General features: G+C 37.4%; 1 long non-coding RNA gene across 1 annotated transcript; it reads right to left on the bottom strand.

The window, feature by feature from the left end:
- Nucleotides 1-5,629: 5,629 nt before the first annotated feature.
- LOC109141812 (uncharacterized) lies at nt 5,630-7,582 on the bottom strand. Its single transcript, XR_003462189.1, has 5 exons — nt 7,532-7,582; nt 7,067-7,154; nt 6,805-6,980; nt 6,666-6,705; nt 5,630-5,860 (listed from the first exon to the last, which is right to left on the bottom strand). It is a non-coding gene; the product is annotated as an uncharacterized LOC109141812 (long non-coding RNA).
- Nucleotides 7,583-9,407: the final 1,825 nt, after the last annotated feature.

Below are 9,407 nucleotides of genomic sequence, written 5' to 3'. Positions count from 1 at the left end.
GTACAATAGGTGAGCATTTGAGAAGGCATGTTGAGTCACTAAAGCCTTGCGTGAGTGGAGCCTAAATTACATACAGCACCTTCGCCTTTGTGGCTGGATAAGAATGGGGAACGTGAACCTTTCATAGGGGCTGGTAGTCGTGGTGTCTCACAAGTTATTAAGATCTTGTCTCTTCTTAACCTATCTTTTGGTAACTACTGTTTTTAAAAGTTCTAATATAAAGCTTATTACCGCGTGAAAGGTAAGTGGTTATCCTCAGACCTTAAATGGCATTCCAAAGGAAGAACGTTTCATCTTTCACAATTCACACAGCAGACTCGAACTCCCAGAACATTGTGTCTCCTAATATTGTCAATCTTTAAAAAAAACTTAACATTGGAATACCTTCTGACACGCAGCCCATCGTGAATGTTCGTCTGAGGTCAGTGAAGTGAGAGGACACTGCTGGCAGTGTTCACCACTTCCTTTGTCTGATGGGCAGCTTCTCATAATTACTTTGAAACACAACATATCGTTTAACGACGATGGCTTTACAGCGAACAAATCTAGAGGACAACTGAATACGCATTACATCGTTTCCAAGAATGTCAACACCACGGCAATCATGTAGCTTGTTCTTCGATTTCAACAGTTGCTCTGTTGTGGCGTACAACGATGTATAAGTGCATTTAGGATTAAATCAAATTTATAGGACGGTAATTAAACAACCTACAAGCCCTAAAAGTGACAGTTACTTTGTGCAAGAACAGACATTCACAGATACAGTCCAGACGGAACACAGTTTTTTATTCAAACCCGTTCATTTATGGTATAAAAGTTCATTCATAACCTAGTATAATAATAGTAAAAAGTATAATAGAATAAAAGGTTAATATAACCTTTGTAACTTATACTATAATAATATAATATACATGAAAACACAAACACACAACGCCCAACCCACCCCCAACAATGAAAAACAAATCAAGAGCAAGGTAGAAAAACATTAAACACTGATGGCAAGAGCTGGCAAATCTTGTAACCCATCTATAAGAGACCAAACAATGTGTCCATATATGCCAATAAGGCTGCCACATCTCTGTAAAAGTGTTATAGCTTTCCCTGAGTATATATGGAATTTTTTCGAGTGGAATCAGAAAGGTTGTTCCGTTTTTCTGGGATAGTTTTTGTAGGTGTCCCATTTATAGATAAAGTCTTATAGTCGAATATTTTCTATAAGAGTGTACATTCCAATTCATTCATAAAACTTTAAAAACAACCTTGTGTAACATTTTGGTTGGCTCATGTTGAAACAATATCATTTTCAGAAATGTAAACTTTTAGGAATAACATATTTTGGCCAATTGTAACAAAACATGAAAAGTAGTTTAAAATAAAAGCTTTCGAGAGCAACAAAAACAACAAAAAAAAAACATAAATAATGCTTCTTGTTCAAATCTGGCATAGATGAGATGTTTGTTGTTAGCAGCAAAGTGTCATTTATAATATTGTTGGGATAAAAATAATAATAACAATTATGCAACAAAACATTAAGTTCATTTTTGTCAAGTCAAACGGTACCCAAAATACTTTACAACAAAGCCATAAAACAACACATAACAGATACATAACAAACAAATACAATTAAAAGTGCTGTAGTGCTGCAGGGTATTAAAAGCCTTCCAGTAGTAGATTAACTGATAATCGGCTTTTTACCTGAGAACATACATTTCTCACAGTGTCTTTAACATAAAGCAAAATATTGCTTATATACTGAATAAAAAATGCATGTTATATTCCTCAACTAATGTTAGTGGCTAATATTAATTGCTAGCGCGTCAGCACGTCAACACGGCTGCATGCAGGTTTTTAAGGTGGTATCTTAGTGAACTCGTAGAGCTGCTGAACTTAAACGTAGTAGCGCAGAGTTTACACTGAGCGTCTTTGTCATCATTACTTGGTTTGAAATGTTCCCATACTCCGCTGCGTTACGTTCAGGTACGTTCGGTGTGGCCTAGATTAAGCAATGCCACCCTCAACTGGCGACACCATGACATTTCATTGAAAAAACTCCTGTGGAAAATGGCCCTAGATTCAGTTAATCCGATTAATTTAATTTAATCGATTAAATTCTTTTCGACGATTAACCGATAGTCGTTTAACCATTTACATCCCTACCTTCCAGAAATACATAAAAAGGAGCAGACAGAAATAGAAAATTCCCACAGAAATTTTGACAGTGTTGAGTGGGCTGTTGCTGGGGGGTCTTAGCATGTTAAAATTAGCATGTTAGCAATTAACATGTATTTAATTCTTGTTTTTGGTCCGTTTAAAAAGACGTTAATAAAGACTTATTAACATATTCTATGCCTGCATTTTGTGTTTGTGAGCGCTTCAATTAGGTATCCACGTGACGAAATAGACTATTGTAATCTAATTTGTAGTTGGAAATCCTTATTTATTTTGAATGTTGAGCACTATTAACTTTTGAATCAATGCTGATGTGGGACAAAAAGCCAGATTTTCCCAACACGTGGAATGGAGCAATGTCATTAAACCGCATTTTAATAGGCTACTTTTAAATGAATATAATAACTAAGTAATGCCAGTTTTATGTAGCCCGATGATGCTACGAAGTTAATCAAGAGTATAGACTTTCTAGACATTTTAAAATGCGGGTCAGGAAGTGGGTTGGGTACAATATTTCACAATTATTTGCTGCGGCCTGAGTTCGGGTTAGTTTAAAATGTCGGTCGGTGCAGGTCAATCAAACATGAACCCGCGCATCACTGTTGGCCGCTAATGTTAGCAGTTAGCATGTCTTTACAGCTAGCGCGTTAGCACTAGCTGCTCTGCTGTCTCTGTCTGCCATTTCACACAGACAAGTTCAAATTCAGTGCCAATAACCACTAAAATGGCCGCCACTGGGTTTCTGCCTGCTGGCTTCTCCCTTCTGTTCTGCCTGCCTTTTGGAAATAGCTGACGCGCTAGCAATTATTATTAACATGTTAACATTAGCATGTATTCTTAGTGATTAAAAATTATGGGCTAGCACTAACGTGCTAGCAATTAACATTAGCACGTTAGCATTAGCATGTTAACAAGTAGCATTTATTCTTAGTGTCTAAAAATGAATGGCTAGTACTGATGTGCTATCAATTAGCTTAGCATGTTAACACGTAGCATGTTTTTAATTCCTAGTGGCTAATGGTAATTAGCAGGTTAATTACCATTAGCAGGTTAGCATTAGCATGTATTCTTAGTGACTAAAAATTATGGGCTTGCAGTGACATGCTAGCAATTATTATTAGCTCGTTAACATTAGAATGTTAGCTAGTAGCATGTATCCTTAGTGTCTAGAAATTAATGGCTAGCACTGACACGCTAACAATTAACTTGGCATGTTACCATTTGCATGTTAGCATTAACATGTTAACATTAGCATGTATTCTTAGTGACTAAAAATTATGGGCTAGCATTGACGTGCTAGCAATTAACATTAGCACGTTAACATTAACATGTTAACAAGTAGCATTTATTCTTAGTGTCTAAAAATTAATGGCTAGTACTGACGTGCTATCAATTAGCTTAGCATGTTAACACGTAGCATGTATTTAATTCCTAGTGGCTAATGGTAATTGCTAGCGCTGACGTGCTAGCAATTACCATTAGCAGGTTACCATTTGCATGTTAGCATTAGATGTTAACATTAACATGTATTCTTAGTGACTAAAAATTATGGGCTTGCAGTGACATGCTAGCAATTAACATTAGCACGTTAACATTAGCATGTTAGCAAGTAGCATGTATTCTTAGTGTCTAGAAATTAATGGCTAGCATTGACGTGCTATCAATTAGCTTAGCATGTTATTATTTGCATGTTAACACGTAGCATGTATTTAATTCCTAGTGGCTAATGGTAATTGCTAACACTGACGTGCTAGCAGTTACCATTAGCAAGTTAGCATTAGCATGTTAACATTAGCATTTATTCTTAGTGTCTAAAAATTATGGGCTTGCAGTGACGTGCTATCAATTAGCTTAGCATGTTAACACGTAGTGGCTAATGGTAATTGCTAGCGCTGACGTGCTAGCAATTACCATTACATTACATTACATTGCATTTAGCAGACGCTTTTATCCAAAGCGACTTACAGATATTTACAGGGTGCCAGTTACCTTGCTCAAGGGCATTTCAATTATGGCTAGGGCGGGATTCGAACCTGCAACCCTCCGACCCCAAGACCAACTCCCTAACCACTAGGCCACAGCTGCACAGCGTGTTACCGCTAGCTGTAAAGACATGCTAATTGGTAACATTAGTGGCCAATGCTAAAATTAGCCACTAACAATTAAATACATGCTAATATGCTAAGGCTAACATGTTAATGTTAACATGCTCCTGTGTCTAAATAAACATGTTAAAAATGACTAACCCCCGGCAACAGCCCACTCGTCACTCTCAAAATTTCTGCTGGAATTGTCTAGTCTGTTTTTTAAATTTGTCAAAATGATCAAATGTTACCCCAAGATTTTTGACATGTGATTTAAACAGAGGGGCCAGAGTTTGTGGTGAAAACATTCGACATAAATGGTGAACCAAACAAAATGCATTTAGTTTTGCTGTCATTTAAGTGCAAGAAGTTCTGTGCCAGCCACTGCTTTATATCTGTAAAGCTGTCCAGCAGCTTAGTAAGTGCAGTGTTTTCGTTTGGTCTCATGGGCAAATATATCTGCAAATCGTCGGCATAAAAGTGAAAGGACAGGTTGTGTTTTTTTATAATTCATCCCAGAGGTAGCATGTATAATGAAAAGAGGATAGGACCAAGAATAGATCCCTATGGCACCCCACAGGGCAAGGAGGCACTTGAGGAGCAGGGGTCACGACAGAGAAACTCCTGTTTGGCAGGAATGAGCTAAACCACTGGAGAGCGGTACCGTGGATGCCAACCGTGGATACCAACGTGCTGCTCTGAGATACAAGGACTGCATGGTCGACTGTGTTGAAGGCTGCTGTGAGGACCAGCAGCACCAGCACAGCAGGATTCCCAGCATCCCTAGACAGGGCAAAATCATTGTGCACCTTTAACAGTGCTGACTCTGTGCTATGTCGGGATCTAAAACCAGACTGAAATTTATCAAGAATAGATCTCCAAAAATGTCTGTAACTGAATAAAAACAACTTCATCTAAGACCTTAGAAAGAAAAGGGAAGTGGGAGACACGTCTAAAATTGGAGAGCACAGAGGAGTCAAGAAGAGTTTTTCTTTTTGGGAGGGGCCTAACCATAGCATGTTTGAAGGCAGCTGGAACAAACAAGTGTTTATAAAAACAAGCAGACTTGACCCAACAGAACTCAGAACATCCTTCAAAAACTTGGCTGGAATGATATCTAAGGGACAGTTGATGAGTTTCATGCCACTTAGTAAAAGACGACGGCGAAACGATTCAGCTCAAACCGATCTGCTAAGTATTCTGGAGTATTTATCCTAGACCGCATCGAACCTGGGGCGACAGAGCCTTCTCTGCAGCTGCCCCCTCCCTCTGGAACTCTCTCTCCAAACACATCCGTGACTGTACTGACCTGCCCACCTTCAAATCTCTAACAAAAACACACCTTTTTAAAATTGCTTTTAATGTTTAATGTCTAATGTGTTTTTAGTGCACTATCTTATACTGTTTTGATGATTTAATGTTCTTCTCTGTAAAGTGTCTTTGAGTACCCTGAAAAGCACTTTTAAATAAAATCTATTATTATTATTATTATTTAGACAGTACCATTGACCAGCCCATTGAGCAGCCCATTGGTTTGTTTGTGCTCAATGTTGTGATGACTGTCACCATCACCGATGTGGACGTTGGTCGTTGTGCTGTTCAGTGTCCTGGGAAGGGATGAAAGTTGAGCATTGTAGGTGGGGTAAAATGCAAACATCATCATCACTAAAAGAACATCCCTATTCCTTAAGGTCTAAGAACACAGCAGAGTCTTGGTGAGTTGGCCCTCATGTCTTGAGCCATGTACTTGTTAAATATTAGTGACTAAATGTCTTCATTTATTCATTATACAGTGCTTAACACATTTATTAGACCACCTGTCAGAGACCATCCAGCATCATGAAGTGCTTTAATGTTGACTTTTTATTTTGAACAGGAATGAGGAGTTTCAGACTGAATTCACCTTTTTATACCCAAATGTGAGCCGGCTCACCGAGCTTCTCTGAGAAATTAATCAAGCATAAATATTCAACCACTAAAACTAATTCTTATAAATAGTAAATTTGAAATTTCATGGATAACAATAATAATTAAAATTTAGCATCAAAATAATGCTAATAATAATTTTGGTTAAAGAGCTTGTACATACTGGTGTATTAACCATTATAGAAACGTAAAAAATATTTTGCTGTTAATTTACGGCAGCTGTTGCATAAACTTTACATTGGGTGATGGTCTAATAAATTTGTTTAGCACTGTAGATAATATATTTTATACAATAAAATACTGCATAATTATAACTTTGCATATAATTACTCCTAGAGATGTTACAATATCTAAATGAATTCAGTTAATTAATGTTAATCATTAAGAGGTTCATCAGTGAGCGGTTATATCTGTCCTGCTTTTAAACAAAGAAATGTCCAATGTCTTAATAATAATTAATAACAGTAAAACGAGTAGAAAACATACCCGTTTGAGATGGTCCTCAGCTCCTCGTCTGTTCCAGTTTCTGTAATAAAACATTTTGAAAAAACACTGTAATCAACAACTTAACGATGTGATGTCAAAAACGTGACAGTGTTTCTAGTGACTGAATCCAAAATCATACCTCTGCGGTCAGAGTTCTTCCTTCTGATGCAGTATAGTGCAGCTACTATAATTACTACTATAATTACTAAAACAATCGAAATGGACACACAAACAATTGTCCATTTTGAAATGTTTTCTCCATATTCAGGATCAGCTGAAACATTTCCTGGTTTTATCAGTTCCAGTGCTTCACATCTGGAATGACAGAGAAACATTTTTTAGGACACCATGAATCCACAGGTGTTGTATGAATTCACTATCAGGTGTGAAGCTTCACTTACTTTGTGTGTGGCTGATAGGAAGTTAAGGTGCCGTTTGAAAATGTTCCTTCAGTGCAGTTAGAGCAGACCGTGTCCGACAGCGCTGTTCCTATACAAACACAAATTATATCTATTGAAACTAATTAATCAAAAAATATATGTTATATTATTATGAAGGTGTCAAAGTCTGGGGCTCCTCTTCTCGTCTCATCTCCTGTCCAACCTAGTTTAACTGTAGTTTACCGGCTGCAGTTTAGACTAAAGCAATACCTGAGTGCTGGCTATGTGAGGCAATTCATGAGTCACCTGTGCATAACTAGAGGCATTTTATTCAGTGGTTTTACAACTTTTAAACTTAACTATGACGCTGCGCTCTCTCTGGTTGGCCCGGGGAGTGAACAACCTGAAGTGATTTTAATGATAGTGCTTTGGTGTTCTGATTTAAAAACTAAACCTCTATCTTAAAGTCAGCACACGAAAACCAACCATTTCGACTGATGAACTGTCCTGGACCACAGCTCGAGTGTGGGTCTCTGCCTCCATCTGTAGAGTTCACACAGTGAAATCCCTCCAGTGGTTCACAAACTGTATCTGATGTTGTTGTACATGGCATCTTCATTGTCAAACCAGAACCTGTAAAAACATACAGACGTTACATACGAAATGTATATTCTGTTAAATATGGAGTAACGTGCTAATTACAACAAAGTCTGAGCTGAAAAAAAAATAGAACTTATGTTCAGTATTGTGTCTTACTTTTGTAGATAGATAGATAGATACTTTGAATATATGGGGTGAACCTTGAATATATTGAATGAAGTCTGAATATAATGAACAAAACCTTGAATATATTGAATATGCCGTGTGGATGCTATAGCTAAAAGTGAGTGACAACGAGTCAGTCCGCTCACAATCTCATGCAGGTTTTTTCAATATATTCAGACTTCATTCAATTATTCAAGGTTCACCCCCCATATATTCAAAGTTTCTTATATATATATATATATATATATATATATATCTATTATATATATAATAGAAATGTCACTAGTTTCTACTAAATTTGGGAAGTATTAAGAGAAATCTACCTGCATCACAGTTTGTACAGTGAAGACATGCTGGCTCTTCTGTAGGCTGATTCATGTAGGTTCCCTCAGTGCGGGCGTAACCGATAGTAGATTTGGACTGTGTGCAGCTCTGATAACAAATTCTCCTGTTGAAAAGAAAAGCAAAGATTTGTTTCTTTAAATTAGAACATACCCAATCAGCCCTAACATTATGTCATCGACAATATGATCATTATGATCATCTTGTTATCATTGCACATGTCAGTGGGTGAGATTATTAAGCAGTAAGTGAACCTTTTGTCCTCAACAGACACAAAGTGAAATATATCTTCAACATTAATTACATCTACCCGCTGGACCAAACGACAAGCATCGTTCCCCTCGCTCATACTCCGACTGTGTGACATGTAAGGGAACATCCTCCAGAGATCATCAAATATAATCTGTAAACAGAAAGATATTTTTTCTAACCTTTGCAGGTGAGTTATGGCATGAGGTCTTAAAGAAGGTACTAGGGCCTTAATGACAATCTGTCATTAAACTGTCTTGCCTGTGCTATGCAAACAAACTTAAAGTGCTGACTGAAAGCTCTGGCTGTCTTAGAAAATGTACAAGCACAGACACGCACACCACACACACACCCCACACACACACACACACACACGTAACTAAATGTATATTTGCATGTCAAACCACATCCATAAATAAGACTTGAAATCGACAGTATTTAACATTTATGCCCTTTAATATTCATCAATTATCATGAGTTAAATATTCACACCACTGTGAATCTTACCTTTCTTCCTCCTACAGAGTTAAAGGCAGGGCGCTGCTCATCACTCAGTAGAGTGATGAACAGAAAAAAAACTTCCTGTTTTCTTGTGGTGAGCACGGCAATGTGATGCCACAACTATGAATTATTGCCGGCAAATAAAACTTCATATAATAAATAGTTTTACCAGAATTGTTGCAGTTGTCGAAGTGCTTGTCCACAACATCCTTTTGGATGCATGGATGAAGTGAGATGTAAAGTTCACTTCAGATGACTGAAAGACTAGAAGAAAAACCAAACACCACACGGTTTAGCGCTCTACTGCTGAGCTGAACGGCGTCTTCTTCCAAACACATTTCATTGTATGTCAGCCCTGTGTAGCCTGCATGTGATTTAATTACGAGATTTATTACGAGATCTTTTATCTTATGAGATTTAAGGTGTCTCTTTTTTTGTTATCCAGTAATTTCAATGCGCTTCGTTACAAATACCTGAACATAACACTTTGTCCTTTGGACAAACT

The sequence above is a fragment of the Larimichthys crocea genome, unplaced genomic scaffold (assembly GCF_000972845.2).
Source record: "Larimichthys crocea isolate SSNF unplaced genomic scaffold, L_crocea_2.0 scaffold83034, whole genome shotgun sequence".
Taxonomy (NCBI): Eukaryota; Metazoa; Chordata; class Actinopteri; family Sciaenidae; genus Larimichthys; species Larimichthys crocea.
The sequence above is the reverse complement of the archived record's forward strand: the minus strand, read 5'-3'. Positions and strand labels throughout refer to the sequence as shown.